Source organism: Nilaparvata lugens, chromosome 3 (assembly GCF_014356525.2).
Source record: "Nilaparvata lugens isolate BPH chromosome 3, ASM1435652v1, whole genome shotgun sequence".
Lineage (NCBI taxonomy): Eukaryota > Metazoa > Arthropoda > Insecta > Hemiptera > Delphacidae > Nilaparvata > Nilaparvata lugens.
Window position 1 is genome coordinate 50698603 of NC_052506.1, and position 27330 is coordinate 50725932.

At 35.5% G+C, this 27330-nt stretch overlaps 1 long non-coding RNA gene across 1 annotated transcript in view; it reads right to left on the bottom strand.

Moving 5' to 3' along the window:
• The window catches only part of LOC120350481, a 99265-nt gene extending 80399 nt beyond the window's left edge, over nucleotides 1–18866 (bottom strand). Inside the window, exons 1-2 of the long non-coding RNA XR_005570798.1 lie at nucleotides 18418–18866; nucleotides 14769–14809 (exon numbers count right to left, since the gene is read on the bottom strand). This is a non-coding gene — a long non-coding RNA (uncharacterized LOC120350481). The remainder of the gene's footprint in view (nucleotides 1–14768; nucleotides 14810–18417) is intronic.
• Between the last annotated feature and the right edge of the window lie 8464 nt (nucleotides 18867–27330).

The window sequence follows — 27330 nt, forward strand, 5'->3', positions numbered from 1 at the left end:
TTTGTGATTCACTTCAAACGTTCAGCATTAGTTGAGGGAGAAACATTGTTGATAATTGTGAGGAGAGCTGTCAGTATTGGTTAAAAGTAGCATCAATGCTTCAGAACCCATCAATGCTGCCAGATTAATGTGAATTTGACTAGGAGTCGGCGGCCGGAAAACGCAAAGGAGGTCGCCAGCAGTGACGACTTAACGGATCGCCTCCGGACAGGACTCGCCACTCGCTCAGTCCGACGCGATCTCTGGCCTGAAACAACGCCACGTGCAAACGCCAGCCAGTGAACTGGCCTCCTTCATTGTCAACGAATGTGCTCGACGCCTGGAGACGTCTCTTGCTAACACCCAGAGACACTGTGTGTCCATTGCATGTCACAAGCACATATCATTGCAGCTTTACCTCATATCACATGCGTGCGTCTCATTCTCTTAAAGATTAAAATTCAAATAAGCCATTTCCAGAAAGCAAATTAACATAACAAAATTGCTTGATTTAAATTTGAATTTGAATATTCAATATAAGTTTGATATGAATTTAATAACATTTTAAATATAAATATTCTGTAGAATTCTGTGCTCCATAGCGAGAAAAACTGAAGGGGTAGAAAGTGATACCAAATAATAAAATTGGATAAGAAATAAGGGAACAGTTGGATATCAACAATTTTTGAAGTGTGATGTACAGTTGTATATCATTTCATTTTGCAGTGCTAACTTAATTAATAAGAGACTCAAGAAAGTGACTAGAAATTGGAAAAATTTGATCATGTAGTGGATGAAGTGTTCATGATCAAGTTGTCAACTTTTTATCAAGTGAAAAAATATCTACAGTAATAATTCAACCAATAATTCAGTAATAATTCATAGTATTTTCGGCTGGGAAAGGAGTACTTTAGCACCAGTTCAGTTCCAACTTCTTGAAGAGTTTTTCCACAAAAAATACCTATTAGATCAGAGTGTTGAACAAATATTTGAGTATTTGTAACGATACTATACCCTGTGTATGTATAATCTGTAATCTGTTGTATTATTCTATCGAATAAAATTCAATTCAAATTCAATAAACTTTCATAATCCCTTTACTTTTTAATATAATACTCCTCCCTACATTTTATTAATAAAAGTGGATAGTCTGGAAAAGCAGTTGCTCACTTCAAAAATGAAAATTTTGGTGAAACCTGATATTAGATATGCCGCACTATTTTCATGCTGCGAAATTCGTCCTTCATACTTAGTTCATATAAGCTCTGGAGAAACAGTATGGTCAATCCAATAAACAGCAAATAACACATAATTCCTCCATGTTTTGTATACATAATAATGTGATTATCTTGCACATATGATGGAAAGAGAAAAGAGATTTGAAAGATCAACAGGAAACTCATATTTTTATCTAGAATGTAAGAGAATTCATTCAAAAGCTTGTTCAAAAGGTAAATAACAACCTGAACAAGTAACATTCTAAGATGTTTGTGAGTTAACATTATAGTATAACATTCATTATAATTTGTGATAATGTTTATTCCAATTTGTAGGACCATCAAAATTGTCTGTAATAATTCCTTACATCAGATAAGTGAAAACTTATCCAATCCTTTTGAGAATGTTATTGTAATATTCTTCATGTTTTTATTACATTTGAGGATTGATAACCCAATTAGCATGATTGAAACCCATGCCCTTGAGAGTTAGCTCTGCTATAGTTACTTTCATTATTTATAACTCACTTGGTTCCTTTTTCAACTCAACTCATGGATGTCAGAGCACTGATCAACAACAGACAACGTCTTTCTTCAGAATGACTGAGTTCTCTTAATAAGGCAAGGTAAGGCAAGGCAAGGATCTCACGCGGAAATCTCTGAAGGCGTCCTATCTAATGATGGGAATATAACTTAATTCTTTACAACTAGAAGCAGCGCAGGAAAACCCAGCCAATGAAAAGAATTGCAATGAGCGTTGTAATTTATTACTTATTTTAACGTATTATTGTCACGATCCGTCCTTGATGTTTCATCTCGAGCCTTACTTGATGTGTAGATAAATTATAGTTTGATACAAAGTCGTTGATACATTACAGATTATGATGAATTATGCAAATTATTTTGATATGAGGGTTATTGTAAAGTTTCGTAGTTGGTGAGTTAGATTACCATTTCAAGGATAGCAATTGAATTTATAATGGAATATATAGGTACTTTGTGCTCAGTTTGGAATCTTGAGAAAAGTAATTCATAGTAGAGGAGATTTAGATTCTGGTATTCATTGATAAATTATCAAATTTGTTGTAATTCAAATAATAAGTTAGTGGTATGATTTGAGTACAAAGGGGAAATAATTTGTACACTAGGAGAAGGAATGTAAATCATTATTCCTGTGAAAATAGAAAAGTGATGTCAACAGTATATGGAATAATTATACACTCAATCAATTAATTGATGCAATGACAACCCTATCGACCATAATCCATTTTTAAGCGCTTTACTTCAAATCCGTTTTAATACTTTAATTGAATGATTTAAGTATCAACGTTCTTCAACATCATTGCCACTCACATTAAACATAAATATAATATTGAAGATAAGCCAACTTATCTTCAATTTTTAACCAATTGGATCTAGAACTACTGCGTTCATTCAATTTATAGGCTGCAATGGCCTGCATAATTTTCTAGTAAAGAAGCAACTACATTTTACGTTTGATGATCACAAATCAGTGATGACAACGGCCTGGTATGGTGCATGACACACATGTCCGTCATATGATTTATCCCATACCACAGATATATCGGACATGAGTAGGACCAGAGCGCTACATGATAAGTGTGGCACGGGCTATATGAGGTATATATTTTGAGTTGTGGCTCACTACATGAGAAATCAATCAAGAATTTCACCACCAATCACGTCTAATAACGGTGTCTGGTCAAAATCAACCACACGTAATAATATGCTTGAAACCACCTACAAGCACTGTCATCAACTGAGAACCCCTAACATCACTCACATCCGTTTGCCGACTGTCTGCATGATTGCATTGAGACGATAATAGATTGGAAATAGCGGAGGAGAAATATATGTTTGCGAAAGGGACTGTTTTGATTGAGGGCTACAGGCGTCTGTCGCCTGAGACAATATGTGGTCTAGTGTGTGGTGTGTGTGTGTGTGTGTGTGTGTGTGTGTGTGTGTGTGTGTGTGTGTGTGTGTGTGTGTGTGTGCCTGTGTGAGCTCCAGAACAGGGAACGGTGGTAATGGATGCAATAAGTATAACAATTAGCAAAGGGTGCTGGCAATGACAGCTACATGTTCAATCACCCCCTACTCCACCACGCCGATAGGGTTGTAGTCACATTCACACATCTACGCATGCGCAATCTCATCCTCACACACCTACACTTGGAATCTCATCAATTTCAAACCCACGGCATCAACTTTGATTTGATTGGTCCTCACACTAATAAATCGTCCAGTCAACTAGCTGTGTGTGACTGAGTCGATTGCCTCCGATGTAGAGATTTCTCTCTCATGGATGGAACGTGAAAAGCAATTTGTCTCTATGGAGGTAAAAGCAAAACAAATAAAATGAATTAGTCATCCTAAATGGTACACAACACAAAGAATATTGGATGTAATAATAGCGTTTCAAATGGAAATCCATACAGACGAATAATAATGATAAAAACTATTGTAAAAAATCTGTATATTTTCCTTATGTGGTACATTGTAATATATCAATTCCAACGAACCATACACAGTATATACCGTACTAAGCAGGCATTCATCAAGAACTGTGAAAAGTGTGAATGCCAAATAAAAGAGTCGGTAAATATGATAAAGTTATCTACCATATATCCTAATTGGATTTCTATTGATGAGCGAGAGTCAACGTAGATTTGAATTACGTTGATCAACATTTTTTTTTAAAATATTTCAAATAAATAATACAAGAATTCAAGGTCTAAATTGGTTGAGTATATGAATAAGAAAAAACTTTCCCACCACATTTTTGACGGTCTTTTCTGGTCTCTCACGACTGGGATTATAATATTGATGGGTTGTGAATGATCAGTGACTGACTATGTTTGCTAAACAATAATTTCTGACGTTGTCCATAACTATTGTAATTTTGAGCGCCAATAAAATTATATTTATTTATTTATTTAGTGTAAAATGATCAATCGGGGAAGATAATGTAACAGTTGAAAATTATTAAAAAATTGGAATAGATTCATCAACATCAATAACATATTTTCGTAAATTAAAGTCTCAACTTTCGCTTTTATGGAAGTTGCTTTCAAATAAATGCCTCTCCTCGAAAATAAACTTCGGCGTCGTAGCACTCACTCTGATAACTTGTGCAAGGAAAGTTGAGTTTTTATGGGAAGGGAAAATTTCCAACATGATATCAGGATGAGCTTTAGTGGATACATTGAGATACATTTGGGAATTTAATTGGGATGGAAGTGGTAATAGAGAAACCTTTTAAGAGCAAGAGTGATGAGAAAAGTAAGCTTAGAAGGAAAGCAAGACAGATATAAAGTTGGGACATGTTTGAGAGAGTGCCGTTTTCTAAACAGAGGGAAGGAGGTTTTAAGAAAAGCATTGCGTAGTGCCAGGGGGTGCGAAAAGAGCTGCGAAATAAGCAAAGTGAAATTGAACTTAAGATTGATTCAATTGGCGAAAACATTCCCAACTACTATTCTAAAAGCAACAAGCCGTTGGTTCTTGACTGGCAGCCGAACATGTTTTTCGCATTAACTAAGTGCGGTTTCCATACAAAGCAGAAACGCAGACGCGGGGCAGCTTGCCGTGTCGTCCGCCCTCCTTGCTCGCGATTTCCAAGTCGCACGGCTCCAGATCGACGAGTAATTGCTGCCGCTGCTACTCCTACTCAGCCTCGCAAAATAAGTCTCCCACAAGAATCTTCATCCATCTACTGCTTGCATTGGACCAGCTTCTATTGTGGCAGTGTGACCATTCAACAACTGAAGTACTGTTATTGATGATTGAAGTAAGATGAAGAATTATTGGGAATAACAGTTTTTCTGTGCACAGCTCTTGAAACATTCAACAATATTAACTTTAAAAGTGAATGGTTTTCTATTAATGAAATGTATTAAATTTTGTCGTATGAAGCAGCATCATTAATTCCCAAACATCAAATAATATTGAGGTAAATTGGACGATTTTCATGTAGGAGTCCTCCAATCTCTGTCTTGATCCGAGCTTATGTGAGTCAGTCAGTATGCTTGAACGTCTTTTGAATTCTTTTTGAACAAAATCCAGTTCTGAGTGTTCAGAAAACTCTGTAAAGTCCACAGCAATAACATTATTCGAACTAGTAATATATCACAACTTTTTCGATCGAGAGACTTTTTGTAGAATGTTAACTCTTATATCGTACATCATGTTAGATTGTGAAAGCCTGTTCCTTATTCCTTTAATCTTCAATGGTTATGGTTTATGGAAAATCCTCCTCTATGATAGAGGAGGAAATTATATTCAAAGCTTATGTATTCACAGTTTCGTAATCATTATTCCTTCTGATTTTTTTCAAATGATAAAACTCCTCAGCAGTTCTGATCAATCTCGCGCTGCTGTAGACAAGTTTTATGAAACAAGCACCGAAACCCGACCGACAGTCCACACTGCGACAGGCCCAATTTTCAATTTTGACATTATGAATATTTGACACACTCATGCACCCCATCTGATACTAAACTGATGGTGTTTCAAAAACTCTAGATCCTGCATGAAGTTAATGTCGCCAGGTTATCGCAATACGCCTCGGGAAGAAACTTCTGGTGGTGGAGGTGGGTTGTTTGAGGGGGCAGGGTGCAGTCAATATTTAAGGCAAGCAGCAAGCGACAGAAGAGATTGGCTGTGCAAGAGCAACAGAGAGAGAAGTGATTGGGTTCATGTGGGAGGAACAGAGACAGAAGAGACCGGGTATGCGACAGGAGAGATTGGCCGTGCGCTTTGTTTGACTAGCGGCTCCATTTTGGAGTGCTCGGCCGCTCTACTCTTGGTGGAGCGATGACAGTCTTTCTGCAGGCGCTTCACTAAATAATGCATCGCGCTCGGCAAACAAAATTAATCGGCCTCCAACACAAACGGTGCCTGTGCTCATGTCAAGCTCCGCACTTGTTTGGTTTTAATAAATTTCTGATGTTCACTGGGCTAAGGCCCCCGCACACCGGCTGCTGCCGCTATGCCTCGGGCCCCTCACCGGTAGCGCGTGTGCTGCATGACAGTATGCATGCTACTCACCACTCGTTGTTGACATACCTAGCTCAGGCTGACGTCACTAGTTTTAAATTTCAATTTAGCTACTTGGATTGTTCAAATTTTGTATTTGATGACTTTGTATATTGAAATAATTATGTCTGATGTGCAATAAAATGATTTGATTTAACTTTTCACTGCATTGGAATATTGCAAATCCTGTCAATCATTTGATCCTTTATTATACTGAGCATATTTTGTCATAATAAAGTTTGAACTCGGATATACAAGTTCATTTATAAAAACACTTCATCCACATGGGCTACTTTTTAAATTAATAAAACAAAATAAAAATCTTGAAGCACCCTTTATTTTTTAAAAAAAATTAAAATAGTTCAAAAAACTTGTTTTGGTGATCACACCATCGTCAGGTTATAAAATAGAATGAATTTCCAATAAATGTTTACTAATAGTTTTGTTGATTGATACTATATTATGAACAAATACTTATTTCCATATGATTAATTTATTTCTGGTTGAAGTTATTAATTTTTTTTATTAAGCTCATTTGAAATACTTTTTATTCAAACATAATATCAATATAGGCCTACCTACTTTGTTCAATAATTTGCAACACACAATATGAAAGCACTGTCGTCACTAATTTCCACTTTGAAATTGAATTATTTTCAATTTTGACATTGAGTTTCATAATTTTGTCATACCGGTTTGAATCTTTCCTGGATATAATAAAAGAGTTTCCAATGATATCAATTCATACTGACACAAGATGAAAAGATACTTGCTTCGCATTAAATTCCGTGTTTTATGTTATGCGGACCGTATATTGTATAAAATGGGTGCCTGACCGTCTTGGTCTCAGAAAACTTTCGCCTCAAAACTTCAGGCCACACTTAAATTCTAAACCATTTTTGTCTTGAACTTCCTACAACTCTCTGATATGTTAATTCAGATTATAAATTAAAAAGGATGGGTGAAAGAATACATCCTTGCCTTACTCCTCGTTGAATATTTATCTCCTCCTGACTGGTTCCAGTACAGGTTTATTATTATGTTAATTGTTCCTGCATCCATTCCAATGTTTCTGAGTATGTCCACCTGTCCACCATCTTCTCGCGTATTACCCGATCGAATGCCTTTTTAAAATCTATAAGGCATGCAAATACGCTGCATCTCTGCTTCGTTGAAATAGTACTTGCACACTAAAGAGGGCTTCCTACCTACAGCATTCAAGAAACCAAATTGATTCGGCGCTATCTGTTCTTCACACAGTTTGTATATTCGTTTATGAATTATCTTCAACACAGCTTCAACACATGGCTCATTAAGCTGATGGTGCGATAGTCGTCACAGGTCTTGGCACTTGGTTTCTTTGGTAAAGTGATGAACTCCGATTTCAGCCATGACTCTGGGATCCTGCCCGATGTGTAAATCTGATTAAAAATGTTTGTCAACCGTTTTATGTTTTAGGTTCCAAGGAGTTTAAGGAACTCTGCGTCTATTCCATCAGGCCCAGCTGCTTTCCCGTTCTTCATTTGATTGATTGTTGCATTGACCTCTTCCTCCAAAAAGTATGGTCCACACTCTCCTGTCTCATGTGGAATGCCTTCAGCTCTGTTGTCTTGGAACAGTTTCTCGATGTACTTTGTCCACTGTTCTTTCTTCTCTTCCAAAGATAGAATTAGATCTCCCTCATCTGAAAATAGCACTCTTCCCGTCTTTCTTCGGCCAGTCCCGGTAAGCTCTCTCACTTTCTTGTACATGTTGCAGAGCATCATACTTGCTCTGTGAATATTCTATCTCTTCACACTTTTCAATCATTTCTTTCTCTTTGGCTTCTCTTATTTTGTTCACAATGATCTTCTGGATCCTACAGTACTCACCTTTGTTACCCCTTGACAATCTTCTATCCTCCATAAGTTCAAGGATCATCCTTAAATCCATAATTCCTTGGTCATCCATGGTTTATTCCTCCTCTTATCTGGTTTCAGCATATCCGTTTTTATATTTTGTACTATTTCCTGTAGACCTTTCAGTTCCATTTCCACATCAGCTCTGTCTGTCCCTTCATACTGATCATTAAGAGTCCTTATCACCTCTTCCTTTGTTTACTCATCTCTTAGTTTTCTCAAATCGTAAGGTGGGAGTGATTTCTTTTTGATCTTCTTGATTCTGATTCTGTAGTCTCCCACCAGGGGATTATGATTTGATATAATATCAGTGCCTGGGCAAGTCCTCATTGTCATGCAGCTGTTTCAGAACCTCTTGTTGATCATGATAAAGTCAATCTGATTTCTGATCACCTTTTCTGGTTTGTCACTGGGACTTTTCCAGGTATACAACCAGCGCTTGGGTTGTTCAAACCATGTTCTTGTTACAACTAAGTCATGTGTTGATGCAAACAGTTCCAGTGAGTCTCCTCTCTTGTTTATCTCTCCAAGTCCAAACGGGCCAAGAGCGTCAGAGGTTATCCCTTCCCCCACTTTGGAGTTGAAGTCTCCCATTACGATATTTATGTCATTCTTCCTCAGTTTACTCATGACATTGTTGATGGAGGCGTACATTTCTTCTACCTACTCATCTGGTTTATCCAGAGTTGGGGCGTATACTTGGATGATGTTGATGCTTACCGGACTTCCTTCCAATTGTATAACCAGTATCCGCTCTGAAATGGGTGTAAACGTCTTGATGCATGCTGCTAGTTCTCTGGTCACAATCTCCTACTCCATCTTCTTGTTTTCCATCATTTCTTCCTGAGTAGAATGCTTTGAATCCCTCCAAATGTACCTCGCCTGAGTCGAGCCATCGCATTTCGCTCACTCCAAGGATATCTATGTGAAGTCGCTTCATTTCTTTGATATCGTTGTCTGTTTTTCCTGGTGTGTTCAGAGTTTTTACTTTCCTTGCCGTATTACCATAGGTAAGGAAAGTATTGCTTTCCGAAAAAAAATTAAGGTACCCCAATTTGTAAATTTCTATACGTTTCGAGGTCCCCTGAGTCCAAAAAAGTGGTTTTTTGATATTGATTCTATTAAATCATCCACTATGAAGAGATAGCAGATCTCGTGTGTCTACAGCGTTATTGTCCTGACACCAGCTGGCTCAGATCTTTGAATTAGTAGACTTCAGATGCGCGGGAACACTAGCGTCAGGTAATCAATTTTCGTAACGGCAAGGAAAGTTGTGTGAGTGCGCCATACCAGATTTACCAGATTTTTACGTTCCAGGTTGCTATTCTCAAGTTTGTTCGGTTAGTTTCGCCGTTGCATCACTGCTTAAAACGTTTCCTCCCGGAGATCCGATCGAGGAACTATTCAGGACTTGTTTTGTTGTCAGCCTTGCCATGATGGTTTTACTAGGATTCATCCAATCTGGATCTATAATAAGGTGGTTTGTCCGAAAACTCTTTCTCATCCTCATGCCGTTGGCCGCATTCTGCAGCTCATCTGCCTTAAGGAGCCAGTTTCCCAACTTCAGGGCAAGAGGGTGCTCTTCTCTTAGCGGCTCATCCACCCGAAGCTGTTGGCCGATAAGGGGGGATCACTTTAGCCGGCGATCATTCGGTTGAAGAATTGACAGTAAAAATCATAGAAAATATCTCATGGTACGTTTATGCACCAATTTTTAATGCTATATTTTCTCTATAGTTAGGTTTCAGTTGAAATCTTCAGCCTGAACATTCAGCCTGGTCTGACTAATAAATTTTCTGGAATTGAAGATTGTGCTGTTGGAAAGAGACCGACCAACTGAGACATAACAAAAAAAATTAATTGAGTGATGATTCTTTAGAATTGCACTCGAACAAGAAAATAGTCTTGATCCCAGATATATCAAATCAAAGTGTTAGTTGTAAGTTTCACTCGTGTTTTCCCACATTCGCCTTTTTCTGCCGTGATTCATTTTCGTGACCGGGCAAAGAAACAAAATAGTATCGTTTCAAGAGCACATAGGTGAGAAAACAAATACGAAGAATGAAACCGAATCCTGTCGGATGAGCTGAGCCGAGGAAGGGATGGAGAAGCAGAAGCTTCTCTCTAGGGGAAGAACGATGATCGATGATGAGAAGTAGCGAGAGAAGCTGTGTTCCCACAAACATGAAGACGATGGATGTGATAAGAGAAGAAGTGAAGTAAGATGGTACAGGAGAAGAAGAAAGATGGTAGAGGAGAAGGAGAATTGGGAAACAAGTAAGTGGAGTTAATAACGGGTGGAAACATCCGTGACGGGAGACGGACCCAGCCAGCCAGCTCCGCGAATCAACACGCTTGATGCTGCATTACTCGCCTTGTCACTCACTCTCTCATACATTTCTCTCTTTCTTCATCTCTAACTCCCTCTCTTTATCTCTTACTCTCTCTCTCTCACACACACACACACACACATACATATTATTGTCTCACTCTTGCTCTCTTCTTCTCTCATCTTATTAGAATCATTCCCTTGAACACTTCCTCGCACGTTGGCACAAAATGACATCCGGAGGCGTTCAAATGCTTGTATTTCTTTTTTATTTTGTATATAGCTTTATCTATAAATACAATATACTGCTATGGTAGCTGAAGGCTATCCGAGGTCATCAGAATTTAATAACTTCCTTGTGGTGAGAGAGATTGCTCATGTTTTTTTGCTTGAGCCTTCTGATTTTTCAAATAATAATTGAGAAAAAAGGTTGTGTGCAATCAATAACTAGCAAAACCTCCTCAAGTAAAATTGGACATGTATATATATTTTTCGTTTCATTTTGTAGATTCTTTCATTTTTTCTTCAAATAAGGAACAAATGAATTGAATTGCCTTTATTAAGGGCGGAGTTAGGACTCTAGGTCCTCTCTGCCACACATCCCCAAAATGAATGAGTAAACATTGTGATTGACTGATTGATCGATATTGATTTATTGACTGATACAATAAGTACATCATCAAAATGATAGGGAGAGAAAAAATGAGGTTATAAGTTACCTTGTGCTATTCCTCTCCCAAATTTAGATAAAGTTATACGTAGTCCGAAATAGGTTAAGTCTATACCTGTAGTTTTATGATGAATTTCAATGATTGATTGGAGATAATTTTCTCACAGAAAAAGATTCTCTATTGCAACTCAAATAATAATGTGATTGATTGAGTATAGCTTCCGACTGTAATGAAGTATGTTATTTTTGAAAATAGTTTTCAAAATGAATAAGCTGAGAAGGTGGAAGATGATATTTTTTATATAATATGTACTGTCTCATCTATGTTTAAAAGAAGATTGAATACTAGTGCTGTCATGGAATTGACCATAGTTGCAACGAAGAAAGGACAATGTTTAAAATGTCGTGGAGTATGATTAAAAAGAAGTTGGTGATAAGATAATTGAATTACTTCAGGATTTACACAGATATCAAGTTTTTCTACTATATTTAATGTAAGCGAATGTATCGAATACATATATGTAGTTTATTACAGTAGGTGAAGATAAAATAGGTGAAAAAAATTTTCTGTTCCCTTCCACATTATTATTTGAGTTGCAATGAGAATCTTCTTCTGTAAGAAAATTATCTTCCACGATAATTTTTTAGATTATTTTGTAGGTTTATTTAATTGCTTTACAATAGTGAGATTCAGTCCAAACTGCCAGCATTTCTTCCAAATAACATCAATGCTTCCTCTTCCCACCCAAGAAGTGAATATCACAATAGGATGTGCGCCTTTCAATTTCCTCACCCACATTTTATGAATATGTTTAGAATGATTCAAATGTATACTTGATAATGCTCTTTCGCTCATGTACAGTGGACTGCACTCAAGTTACAGTTAATATGAAAATGATATTATGAATGCTCATGGGAGATAATGCCCATATATAGGAGACTGCAGAAGAGTTGGCATGAGAAAAAGGAGGGGAAGTGAAGAACAATTCGCCGTAAGCGCATAAACAACAGGAAGGAAAGAGGAATTGGAGCTCGACGTAATTGAGTGTAAAATTATGCCGGGTAGACCGAAAAACGCAACGAGCAGGCTAATTCTAAATTGAGTGTGCAATGAAAAAAGAGATAAAAAACAGATTAGTTTTCCAAAGTGCTTCTTGTACAGTTCTCGAGCGGTGGGATTGTCTTTGCAGACTATTACCCAAGACCTGACTGAGTTTTCACAGAGGTGGACATCTTGATTCTGCCGACACGATATTGACGAGCCGATTTTTTGACACACAATGATTCAGATGACGTATTTTCTCATCTTATTGGCCTTGAGTTTGGGAACGTCCGATTCAGACGGATTTTTTTCATATTCCCATAAGAGCACAATAGTATGCCGAAATATTATCCATCTTCCACCAGTATTAGCTTTTTCTAGGCATAAACGTGGGATTACAGTGATGCTGATGCTGATGAATTATATAGTTTTTATTAAGTTATAATCATTTTCAGTAATCATCATGTTATTTGTTATCTATACGATTTATTAATTGAATGCAGTTCTGATTTGTATTTTTCACATTATTATCTCTGTTATTCAGTTTCAACTGTGCTCATCTATAAGTTTATTTGTATTCAAAGATGTTTCATCAATATAAACTTACACTTGAGTGAAGTCCACGTTATAATGGCAGTATTTGATTATATTTACCTTTGTCTATTATCCAACAGAGCAGATAGCGCTATCCGTTTTTAGCTCTAAAACGTTGCTAGATCGTTTACAACAATGTAGAAATATAATAAATGAACAAAATATTTCAAATCAATTTATTGTGAAAATTTATTATTTAATCATTGAAAAATTCTTCTTCTCAACTATAAAATTTAATTGATCATTCTTAACAAGAATGAACAGTTAATATTTCATGGAGTATACTGATATCACCTTTCTATAGAAGGCAGTGACAAGGCAGAGAATCAGCAACGCTGTACTCTTCTCCCACTGCCATTATAACGTGGACCGTACTATAGGTGCCAATGGTGGTCATCAGACCCGAAATTCCTACATACTCAACATGTATTAGAAACTTGGATATTTTTATTAGTGAAGAGATCTCACATTGAGCCAAATTACTTGAGAGCCATATAATTTTTCAAGAATTTCCAATGCATATGTTTATTATGTTATTGTCACCCTTATCCTTACACAACACCGAACTAAATCAATAAGATCATCCTCATATTTTATTTTGTAATTTATTTATTCATATTTACAAACTCTTTAGCGGCAACTTTTCAATATAGGCTAACAGAACAAAAGTAATGTATAGAATCTCATAGCAGCCTAACGAAATTCGACGACAGACACCTAGTTTCACACAGTAACCCTAGCAACGTTTCATTTAGATAATTGAGTTCACCTCGTGGTTTGAACCATTTTGTTCGGGACATGGAGTACCTATTAAATTTGATGAGTTTGCAAATGACCGAGTAAGTAATAATCAACATAACATTGCAAAACATTGAATACTAACAACATTTTAATTTTCGCTAATTGGTTTCCCAGCACCTAATCGAGAACTAATAAGCTGCTTCATTGGAACCTTCATTACTGATGATGTTACATGATAGTGGATTTCGAAATAATTATATATTTGGTGATGGTCTCCCCATGTTTGGGGGGGAAGGTGTTGAGGGAGGAGAATAGAGAGATGGAAGCCGATGCATGACGTCACGTAGGCGTCGTCAGTCGTGCATGCCCACGCAGTCCGTCTCCACTAAAAACAGAGACATTAATAATTTTTTCCTGAACGGCTTGCTGCCTGCCAGCGCTTCTCAAGTAAATACTGCATCACAATTGCATCATAGCACTCTTCCTCATTCAAGAATACGTTTGCACGAAATCCAATTGCAGAATAGATTTGGCTGAATGTGAAGATCCAAAAGTAGCGTCAACATTGAAATTATGAATGCTAACAGGATAATAATATGCTTCCAGTCAAAGATTGATGAGATTTCACAATCTATAATTTGTCACTTATCAGCTATGCTTTAAGCACAATTTTCACAGAGAATAAGATAACATTGCATAGCTTAGCAGCCCTAATGATATAAATGAAAATATATTGCAATTTTTAGGCTCAAATGCTGTTATTAACACATGCGAGATGACTTAGTGTATTACGTTTGTAACTCCACTATTATCTTCAACTTTTTTCAAAGTGATAATGGTTGTTGCTCCACTCTTTTAAAATTAATTGTTCTGAGAATTGTTTGTAATCGATAGATAAAACTTCTTATCAGTTTCCCTGATCATAGTATCAATAGAGTCTGCATTTCAATTGTTTCTAACAATTGAAGGCGCCATATATTAACAAAAGAAAAACGAAAAAATCAACCCGAAAATATGGGAGTAGGCATTGTATTATTTTCTATTATTTTCTCAAGTTACTACTGTATCAAAGATATTTTACAGATGCAATGAGAACGAAATTAAAAACTCGAGTAGTTTTTAGATAGGCTGCTTCATATAATAAAACTTCAAATGCTTCTAATCCTAGTCTGTCTAATGGCACAAGCAGAATGAAACTGATAAACTGAAAATAATAATTTATGAATGAAGTATCCTTTCTTACCTTTAATTAAATGATTAGAGAGAGTTATCCATTCGAGTATCCTGAAAAAATCATAGAAATATTGTTAGTATCCCATGGTATTTGTCAATACTGAATAAATAATCTATTTACAATGAGTAAGTACATTGAAGAATTTTGGAAGTATATAAAATTTAAAATGAGTCTGCTTCTTGAAAGTTCAAAACTGTGGAAATATGATACTTGAAGAATAGAGCATCTACCCTTTAGGAAAAGCTAACGCTGCATTCTTATGATTGAAAAATAACCATGAAAATTGGATGAGTAAAAATCGAAGGACATTCGCTCATTCAAACAGTGAAATCAGATAGAGTAATAAGTGTATCAGGTATTACTCACAATAATCTATGAGTATTGTGAGGATACTGAGAGGAAAGTGTTAGAAGAAACAAATGGTTAAAAAAAATTCAAGGAGTTACTGATTTGACCGTTTTGTGAAATTTTACTAGCTACTTCGGAAAGTTCAGTTGTTGAGCTGAATTTAAATCAACAAGAATTTGAAAAACCCCCTAATATTTTATTTTTTTCTCACTTTACCTGTCTACTTACGACTCCCTCCACAAGTAAACCTAGTGTGCTGAATGTTTTTTTTCCTGATTTCGTGATAATGATGAACTGTTTTTGTTTGTTAGATATTGTTTGTTTTTTGTATATGTAGGCTATATTTTTTACTTTGTGAACTGTTTCTTTTTCGAAGAGAGAATGAAATTTGATTTGATCTGAACATAGATTTGATTTTTTCTCTCTCGATTGCAACCTAGTAATAATGAACTTAGATTGAGGTAAATCGTTTTTCATTACAGTGAACAAGTTCTTACAATAATCAAAAAATCATCTAGATTTTTATCTCTTCCACTCTTCAACCAGTTCGATATTTCCAATTTGTATACCATGTTTTATGTCTGGGGGTCAACTTTCACAACCAATAATATGTTTTCTCCTTTCCAGTTATAGTAGAAGACTGCTACTACTGTAGAAGACCTACTAGAAGACAAGAACGTCTACAGAGAATTAGAAAATCATCGTCCGAAGCAAAAAATAAAGGTGTTCTACAAAGAGTACAAAATATCCTCTTATATAAAAAAACAAAACGTAGCCATGGATCAGGATATTTTTTTCGACGACAAGCTCTTCCTTGAGCTTACTAACTACATCCCCTATTGATGTGATATGTGATGGTAGATTAGGAGATCCCACATTCAGTTGGAGCGGCTTTACGGAATAGTTGACATGCAGCCAGGATATATAGACTGTTGAAAATATATGCAGTTCTTTGAGAGAATCACGTGTGAGCAGTTGAGTAGAGCAAAGTGCAGAAACAACAATGGGGTAACAATTGTAGAGAAAGGTTGGAAGACGTTCGGCTCACTAAATAACCGGGGAAGGTTTTCACATGCGTCGTAAACATAAAAATGATAGAGCCGATGTCGTAAAAGCAGCGTCGCGACGACCGAGTTATGCAAATTGTGACGTCTGCGACACCGTAAAACGTTAAATTATCCTAGCGCCGCTCGACGGAAGTCGCTTGTGATCCTCCATTACATCATACACGACTTCCCTGATCTTGTTGGCAGCAGCCGACCTGGCAAAGCCTTTTCCTGCCCCCCCACCTCATGCCCCCTGCCCTTGATGCCTCAATGCCCCATCACCCTCCGCGTCGCAATTTGTAGCACAACTTCTGACTGCTCCAAACTTTTTATATCCCCAAGGTGTACAGAAAAAGAAGTGCGCTCCTACCTTCTCGCAACATCTCTACCCTTTGTCGCCCACTATCAATGCTATCTGCTCGAAAATACTACATGGGATGCGAAGTAAAGAATATGGAAGCAGTTGAATAGAAAAAAAAACAAAATATATGAGAAAATCTTAGACTTGTGTAGTGTATTATTCACTTTCAAATAATTATTTCCTAATATCTGCATAAACGCATCTAACACCCTAAGATAGCTTTTCCAACTAAAGTACATTTCTAAAAAAGTTTATAGAGATTATTAATTCTTTGATTAGGCCTACAATCAAAGTAGTAGTTAGTAAGCTAGTTTCCAATTGATTTGTCATTAGCGTTAATTCAGAACATAACAAGGGAATAACCAACTCCATTACTTACTCATTTGCCGCATGAATGCCTAATTAAATATTATCTACTATCAAGATTATAGTATACTTGAACACTGATTTGCTGGAAATATTCAGTTGAATATTGCCTACTGATTAAGGCAGAAAATGTACTGTATGAATGAGATAACTTCATCAATCATGCCCCCTTCCACCTGAAAATGTCTTACTGCCCAGCCAAAATCCTAAATCGATTACACCAATTCTGGCAAATATACTGTCAATCAAATGATTCTTAGTTTGCTATCTGTCTGCAAAGTTTCATACTGTGTTACCAATATAGGTTAGTAGTAGTTATTAGTGCTTTGGAATGCCGGTCAAATAATTGCTTCCATGACATTGGTTGCAGTCTGCATGGAACAATAATTTCTCAACAGGACACGATAAGAGAGGTGCTCCAGCGGGGTGACAATAATTTCCTCGAAGGTGCGTTGCCGCCTTCCGCCTTTCGGCCAGTGGGGGCGGCATCCGGTGCCACCCCCGGAGGTGTCATTGTGACCACAGCAAAGTCGAGCAGCTTCGTCACTATCTTTCGTAGAGGAGGAAATTTGGCACATGCTGCAGTTGTGTGTCAGTTTTACGAACACGGCGCGCTAATAATAATCCCATTGACATTTCCAGGGGTGGACGAGGAGGGGGTAGTCGAGATAGGAGCTTCCGACTTGAACGTCATCCCCCCCCCCAACATCGGGTCCCCATGGGAGCATCTCATTTCCTGGCAGGATAGCCAGGTGAGATAGCCTCTGCCTCTGCCAGCCCGCCCTGTGGTCCCATTTCCTGTACACCAGCACTAGCACACACACACATGGACACAGACACACATGGTGCTCCGTCCAATGCCCTACACTGCTCACTCTGGTCGCCATTTTCTACTGCACATTGGGTTACACAACACACGTGTGGTGTACGTTTCACCATTACAACATTATACAAGCTGTTCACAATCAACATTTTTCGTGTTGGTTTAAGATTTAGTACTTTATGAGAGACATTCATGTGTATTACAATGTATAATGTAGTAGGATTTTTTTTAAAGAAATATTGATAATGCAAGGAAGATAACAACGCATAATCTTGTATTATTTCATCACCAAACATTACTCACAATTGAATACAACTCCAACACAAATTACACAAATACTGTTTGTAACTGCACCGCTCTGTTAAATAATTACATCTTGAATGGAATAATAAATGAGATATCCAAACTGAATAGTACCAGCCTAAATTTAGAAAAAACACTAGAAATTTTATTTTTATTGAGAGGAATGTAATGTTATCATATTCCATTTTGAAACAAGAGTCTCAAAGCTCTGAATTAGTGCGGATCCAGAATGTCAAATAATTCACTTCTCAAAGAACTCCGGGTGCAGTTTTTGATTGCGTCATGCAGTCTAGATTTTCTTTGGATAGAGCAAGGAAAGTTGATTCTATAATTGGTGTGGTCAGCGTGGAAAGATATGGATAAGTGATATAAGTGGAATGGATAAGTAATAATCATAGCTACTGATGTTACCTGAAAAGATATTTCCAACAAGAGGACGTTTTCATCCCCGCGTCAAAATACCAATTTATCCACCAGACACACCACTATATAATCAATTGTAATTGATCTATTGATCTTGTATAATTTCTAGTTATTGATACTGTAAGAGCTCAGAATCACTTTTCGTATGATGCACCCTGTTAAAAGTTATTGATATCATCTAAAAAATTATAATTGCAAAAATTAGACTAATCCCTCAACTTGTAATCAATAAACTCAAACTATAGCGAATAAAAACCACAGCAAATACTCTTGAAAGATGATAATGGAAGTTTAATCATATTATTCGAAATAAATAAGAACGATCAAGTGATTGAGGCTATCTACAGCCTAACTCTACTGCTATCAAAACATAACTATTGCAAGCTAGAGTACCCGAACTGACGCGATGTGACCCGGGTGCCATCAAACGTACAACTAAACAAGAACTTGCGTTAAAAACGCACATACAATACAACTTGAGATTTCTATACAACAAAGTATTAGAAAAGAAGAGAAGAGCATCATAATAAGACCTTTGTGCACATGCAAAACTATCCACCTCAATAAAAAGGAACGCCAGGTAAGTTTGAAACAAGTCATTCAGATTGTACATAGTTTGCAATGAGAGAAGTCTTCCTAATTTTCTTTCAATTCATCGGTGCTGAATGTGTGGTTTTGTGAGGTGAAGAATAGACGCCTCGTACTTGCTTGCTTGTGCTAGTGAATGGGACTTGGTTTGGTTGGTGGCGTCTCCCCTCACACCCACACCTAGCTTGTTTCTTCGGTCGAAAATAGACAAAAGCTACGGCATTCACACCTTCTTGTCAACTGTAATCCCCTATTAAATGTGCTCTATTGAAAGAAACCTGGAAACAATGCTTCACGTCTTTCTCGCTTCTCTTCTTTCACTCCACCTCGATCTTCCTTTCCTCTTCATCCCATCCCAACCTTTTCTTCGCTACTCCCAACTCACGACGCCCAATTAATGTGAGATAATAGTTTTGAAATTGTATTGCCTTGTTGATGAGACAAGTGAGCTTAATGACTTACTACCTGTCATTTAGAAACAGATCCGTCTGTCGGTTGAAGGGTAGGCCTACACATGATCCGCTGTGTTTGCCCATCAATGTCACTTACAATAACCTGTCAAATCGGAGCGCAGCGCAGGATATCACATATTGCAAACACAAATCAACAGCCAGATCCATCCAGATAAAAACTTCACATTGTCACATGCTTGACATCTACTTTCACTGAATGCAGCATTCTGTAATCTAATTGAATACAAAGGAATCATTAAACAAATATTGAAATAAGAATATATCTTCACATTGAAATTCATGAATGAGAATGATTTTTATTGAATTAAAATCTTCTATCATTTCTCAGTCAGAACAGCGGCGAAGTTGGAGTGTATCAGAGAAGGAAGCTGACAGTTTTTGAATGAAGTATCTAAATGTCTCTTCTTTCTTCTTCTCTTTACCCTATCTTTACTGCTCCACTATTTTCTGCCTCATTTAAATATGAATACATGATACTAGTAGTTCTGTGAACAGTAGACCTCACGCAGTATTCTCATCCACAAGTACCAGATGTCAACTGTTTTAAATGTTAACAAACTCAATTCACGTTTGAATTTGTATTCCATATGATATAATTCATCCAGTTCCGTGATGATCTTTCTATCTGATGAAAATTATTTTTTTAGAATCAAAAATATTTTAGTTTCTCCAGCATTATTTAGTTCATTTGTTTATTTTTATTCACCTATTAAATTAGTTTTTTCGAATGTGAGAATATTGATACTGATGGGCATGCATAATAATATATGCAAAACAAAATATTGAAACCAAAGACCTTAAAGCTGCGATTAGACCAAATCTATTAAAAAAATGTTAATAACTCAATCCTTTCAGATTATATTAGATTGAACATAACTTATCAACATAACTTAACATGATGAACATATGTGTTTGTCAACTTCCGTTTAATCTAATAGAATCTATAAGGATTAAGTTATAACCATTTTTTTAATAACTTTGGTGTAAACCCAGCTTAAAGATGCATACTTCAATGTCTTTGATTGAAACTCTATATACCTTATACAAATATACAGTGACAAGCAGGAACCCGTGCTTCGCAAGGATCTATTTTCAAACTTGATAATCTGAAAACTTGACGTAATGAAATTTTAAAGAATTGAAAATAGGCCTACAACCATCCTTGGTTAATTAAGAATCTAGCCTACATGAAAAATTTCAAGTTAATTAGTCCAGTAGTTCAGACGTGATGATGCGTCAAACATAATTTTCCTATCCCGTACGTGTATAAGCCAACTCTTTATTTTATTATAGATAGTCTATGGTTAACGGTTAACGACTGCAAGAGATAGGAGTGTGGAACAGAATAGTTGTGAAACTATGATAGCGCCAGAAGTGTCTCAAACACAATAGTAGGTACTACATGAACTTTTTGAAAATGACCTTATAATTCTACCTCCATTTAGAGAGGCTTTTGTTTGAGCCGAATGAAATCTTCTATCTTCTACATATATATATCTATATATATATATATATAGATATAGATATAGATATATATACTTATAAAAGGCTAAGTCAAACTGAAATCACACCACAGCCCAAACTACTGAGCCTACAAACTTGAAATTTTGCACGATTGTTTATGGTAACCTGAAAACATCCACTAAGAAAGGATTTTCAGAAATTTGCCCCCCCGAGGGAGCTGGGGTCCCCCCAAAACTTTGTACTTTTTAACCGCTCATTGCACAGCAAAGTCATGAGGAACTTTTTTGTTCAGCTACGGAAAAAAATTAGATCTATGCAGAAAAATTTCGATCAGGAGCACAGGGGAGTCCAGGAGAGGGCATTTTTCGAAAATGTTTATGTAAAATCACACTACAGCTAAAACTAATTGTCCTACAGACTTGAAACTTTGCAGAAATATTCTTCAAACATGCTAGACGCGCACTAAGACCGGATTTTGCCTCTGAGGGTTTCAAAGGATGAAAAAGGATCCTATTAAGTAAGGTTATGTACATGGTAAGGTGAGTGCCATATGGAAATGAGATAATATTTATTTATTGACATGTGATATTCTAACATATGTTGTAATCATTGGAAATAACAAAATAATATGATAGAAATTCAAACATCTGTTCTATTATTGCTTTCTACCTGATTCCACTCAACCTTAATAATATTGTTCTGATAATTGATAAATATGTTTAATAATATTATTATTTTTATTGATATAATAAAAGTATTGTTTTAATAATTAATTATTATCATTAATATAATAATAGTATTGTTTTGGTAATCAATAAATATTTTTATTTTCACAAACTCTGTATAATTTATAATGGTGAATTTGAAACAGCTGCATCAAAGAAATTATCTCAAAAACATCAGCTGATGCCAAGCTTTTTATATCTGTATCTTACCGTTTCTGTAAAAATACAGATATAGTCAGCTGATTAAAAGTGAATTGCTCATGTTCGCAGCGCGTATATCTGTACGCACCTTATGAGCCTACACGTGGCATGTATTATTAATTTTTCAGCTAGAACAGTTTTTTGAGACTGCTAAATAAACGTCTACAGTTTTATCAATGCTGTGTCGGAAATATGAAAACGCATGCAGTTAATATGTCTTTAAATAAAGGTGTTGATAACTACATGATAATTATTCTCTACCATTTTTATTTAATTAAAATTATTCAAGCCTTGATAGAATGATTGACTCACTGTACAGTCAGTCGAAAATTTTAATATTGAAATGAGGGGTATTTTGGCAAGCTGAACAAAAAAGTAAGGTCCTATGCACCTTTTTGATATTATTTCTTCAAATGAAAAATGAGTTTTGTTGGTTGTCAAAACTCCCCCTGAAAGAGAACTATCCATTTTATCCTATCTTTTAGTAAAATAACTATGATTTCTGCATTGAATAACATGTATCTTGCCAACAAGAATCGAACTCTTTGTGAATTTAGATATGACCTACACTTTATATTTATATAATTCTATTAATAAATTCATGGAAATTGAAGTACTTTTTTCAGTTAGTTGATGAAATTGATTATCAATAGAGAAAATGATTAAAATTTCATCAATACAGAATTAGTTGAATGAATATTGTCGATGTACTGAGTTCTTGGTCAACAATAATTCAATATTGGTATTTTTTATCCAATCATTTTTTTTTCAGAAGTTATTTCATTTGAATTAGAAAATATTTATAAGCTCCTATCAATTTATCATTCGTAACAATGAATTCTTCAAAACATGAATTTAATCAAATAAAAAATTGCCCATACTTCTGTATTCATGTTCGCATGTTCGTTGAAAGGCAAGATGTTCGGAGGAATGCTCGGTTTGCTGCGTGGTTCTTCTTCTTCTTCTTTCTTCTTCTTCTTCTTCTTCTTCTTCTTCTTTCTTCTTCCTTCTTCTTCTTCTTTCTTCTTCTTCTTCTTCTTCTTCTTCTTCTCTCTTCTTCTTCTTCTTCTTCTTCTTCTTCTTCTTCTTCTTCTTTCTTCTTCTTCTTCTTCTTCTTCTTCTTCTTTCTTCTTCTTTCTTCTTCTTCTTCTTCTTCTTCTCTTCTTCTTCTTCTTCTTCTTCTTCTTTCTTCTTCTTCTTCTTCTTCTTTCTTCTTCTTCTTCTCTTCTTCTTTCTTCTTCTTCTTCTCTTCTTTTTCTTCTTCTTCTTCTTCTTCTTCTTCTTCTTCTTCTCTTCTTCTTCTTCTTCTTCTTCTCTTCTTCTTCTTCTTCTCCTTCTTCTTCTTCTTATCTTCTTCTTCTTCTACCTATATCTTGTCACGTACTTTTGGTGGAGTACGTTTAGCCTCTTGCTTGGCGTCAATCGGTAGAGCATGAGAGTTATTTTAATAATTATAAAATTTGGTCGTGGTTTTACTAGGATATAATCTCACTAAAATCTTCATAGGCCCAGACATGAGCTTTCACAATAATACTGATAATTTATAAAAAAAAAAATATATATATATATATATATAAGCTTATATCCTATAGTATTGAGGAATAAAATGAATAATACACCATAAAAAATTTGATACATATATTAACAAATATCTCCAAAAATAAACCAGAGCAAAAATATATGGAGCAACAAAAACTATATAATATAACAAGAAACGAAATCAATAAAATATCACAGGTTAATAGCCTACTATTATTTAAGTTCCATAGCACGAAACGCTACCATGTGCTTTCCTTTCATGATCATATGCATTTATCTGCATGTAGCTTCGACATTAACTTGCTGATGCTTGTCGACTTGGATAATTCTATTTCAAATATAAACTTCTCAAATCAGAGCATGATAAATTGACAAATCAATAATCCAAATATATATTAATTTTTATGGTTTCCAATAGATTTCTTTATAATAAATATATTTATCTCAGGGTGCGAGATTCGGCACCTGACGGAAATAGATAGATCAATTCATCTAGTGAATCAGAGCTACATTATGTTATCGCAGATTATATTATAAAAATTAATGATCATAGGGACATTTGTATTATCAGCCTAGAACTTAGTATTCTTTTGATTGGTGTATCTTTTGATATATGAATTGACTCATTACTATCCAATAAAATACCTCTTATACAATCTTTAAACTTGCGCAAGTATTTTTACCAATTTCTTAATTTATAAAACCCTTTCGACGAGCTAGCTTTGATTTCTTATTTCATTTCGAAGCACTGAGGGCGCCCTATCACTATTCCAATATTATTCACTCACGTGCTGGTTTTTCTATGAACTGCTGATGGCGATCCAAACTCCTGTTGGTCCTGGATTATTTGTGGCCGAAGTTGTCTTTTCCAAGGGATTAAAAATATTTAAATGACTTTTGCTTTACAATAGCATCACAAAGTCTTATGAGAAAATTTAGTAATTCGATTTAACTTTAAGTTATTAAAAGGTACAGTAAGATATTGCGCTCTATAATTTTTGGTGACATCTCATGGTGGTGGTTGGCAGGCAAGTGGGGAAGTTCTCTTTTATAATTAACAATTTTTCATTTCCGATTTCCAAATTTACATAAAATTTAAATAATCTGTTCCTCCGCCATTCCTGGCTCAAATAGTTCGTGCAGATCTATTGAATTATTACTTATGTTACATCTTTGATAATTTGTCTGCCTTCGGGCCATATACAAAACATAAACTGTACAACCAGAATTCATAAATTCTTAACATTTATAGAAATATATACAAATATATTTGAATCGGCTCACAATTACCGCCTATCAATTGCTACCATTTGATTGGTGCATGCAAATTATTATAGTATACATGCGCCTAGGAACCTCCTACTTCCTTAATACATTAAATTATTTTCGTCTGGATTTTTTAATACGTTTTTTACATGCAAAGTAATTTTTTAAAGGTTATAGATTGATTCTCATATTACAACAATTAGCCACTTGGATCTTTTGGTTCCTCAAGTTGCATACTATTTCGTTACAATAAGTTCCTGCCAAGGTGTTTGGAAGATTCTACGTTATGTGACTCAGTCGATCATTAGGTCGCCGATCAATAGATATTTTCTGCCTAACCTCAAATTTTCAATATTTTATATAATATTATATAGATAGCAAAAAATTATTTTCATTTCTATTCGGCCGTTGTAAATTTAGCCATGATGCCTGATATTATCTAATCTTTAAACATTATCATCAAACATTATCATCTTTGGCGATATTAGCCTATTATTCCACTTAGACCTATAAATTTCTTCAAATAGGAATTTTTATTTATCACTCCGAAAGTCAAAACGTTACAATCTAAAAGGCTAAGCCCCGACAAACTGAAATCACACCACAGCCCAAACTACTAAGCCTAAAAACTTGAATTGTTTATTGTAGCCTCAAAACATCCACTACAAAAGGATTTTCAGAAATCTGCCCCCCCCCTGAGGGAGCTGGGCCCCCCAAAATTTTCACTTTTTAACCGTTCATTGCACAGCAAAGTCATGAGGAACTTTTCCGTTCAGGTACGAAAAAAATCAGATCTATGCAGAAAAATTCCAATCAGGAGCACAGGGGGGTTAAGGAGAGGGCACTTTTCGAAAATTTTGATGTAAAATCACTCTACAGCTCAAACTAATATTGGCCTACAAGCTTAAAACTTTGCACAAATATTCTTCAAACATGCTAGACGCGCACTAAGAACGGATTTTGAGATATTTTGCCTCTAAGGGTTTCAAAGGATGAAAAAGGATCCTATTAAGCTTATAGTAAGGTGAACTATAGTAAGGATACTATAGTAAGGATACCTTACTATAAGGTACTTATAGTAAGGATACTATTAAGCTTATAGTAAGCTTATGGTAAGGTGAACTCCATATGGAACTGAGATAATTGACACATGATATTCTAACATATGTTGTAATCATTGGAAAGCTTAAAACAATTTCATCAATTAGCTGATCGAATTGATTTTGCGTTGATTGAGAGCGCGAGCTTACCACGTGTTTTACGTGGTAAACGTTCTACAGATTTATAGTATTCCTGGTGATTGAGCCTGTCTTTTTCAGCGTTGTCTATTAATAATGAAGCTTAATTTACAATTAGCTTACCCAGCGAACTTCGCACCGCCAATGTATCTCATGTTACACTTGACTTTATTTGGTGGATCATGAAATTTATCTGACAATCAACATGTTCATTTACATCTCAATACGGACTTCCTATGTGCTTAGTCATGCAGCATTCATTATTCCGAAAACATATTATCCTTCTCAATCAATCGGTAGTAATATCTATCAGTAAAGTTTTCAATTAAAAAAAAGGTTATATCAGTGTTTCAAAGAAAAATATTCAATGTTTTCATAGCTGTAGATTGTCGATATATGGTCCAGGAAATATGCGATGTATGATGAATCACACAGAATTCCATATTCTTTCCATTTTAGGACGAATATAAGCTAAGCTAAATTCAATAAATTGTAAATTATTCTCTCATTCTTCAGTAATTAATGAATGCAATATGAATACTATACATATATACTATACAATATATATATACTCTCTTTCATTAGGTGAATAATTTTTTTCAACATTTTCCAGTTTCTCAATGATAGGGAAGTGATAATTATTTGTATAGGTCTTCTAAGGAACCATTATCAACAGCTGGTACCAATCAACTACACTTCAACTCCAAACTACCGTTTTAATACCAGTACACAATAATTTATCACAGGGTGATATGTTTATTACAGCTGGTAACTTTAGATGCTAAATCATATTATCACAATATGATCTTGAATCATGATCATCTTTTCGTTCTTCAGTAGCCACTCGGCTGAAAATTTCGAAAACATATGTCTGTAAAATGGATTAATAAATAATTATTACTAGCCCCCCTATTAAAATTTCTGTTCAGAATCCATCCCCAATATTCACACAACATATTCCCAAAGTTTCATGCCGTTATGTCAAGTAGTTTTCAAGTCTACAGGGAACAAACAAACACACAAACAGACATTCATTTTTTTATAAATAGATTTCCATTCGGCTCAAACAAAAGCCTCTCTAAATGAAGGTAGAATGATAAGGATTCAGTTCTGTTGTTTTCACATTTTTTCAAATCACTTTCAAAAAGTTCATGTAGTACCTACTATTGTGTTTGAGACACTTCTGGCGCTATCATAGTTTCACCACTATTCTGTTCCACAGTCCTATCTCTTGCAGTCGTTAACTATATCTATAATAATTATATAAAGTGAAGAGCTGGCTTATGCACGTACGGGATAGTAAAATTATGTTTGACGCATCATCACGTCTGAACTACTGGACTAATTAACTTGAAATTTTGCTTATAGATTCTTAATTAACCAAGGATGGTTATAGGCCTATTCTAA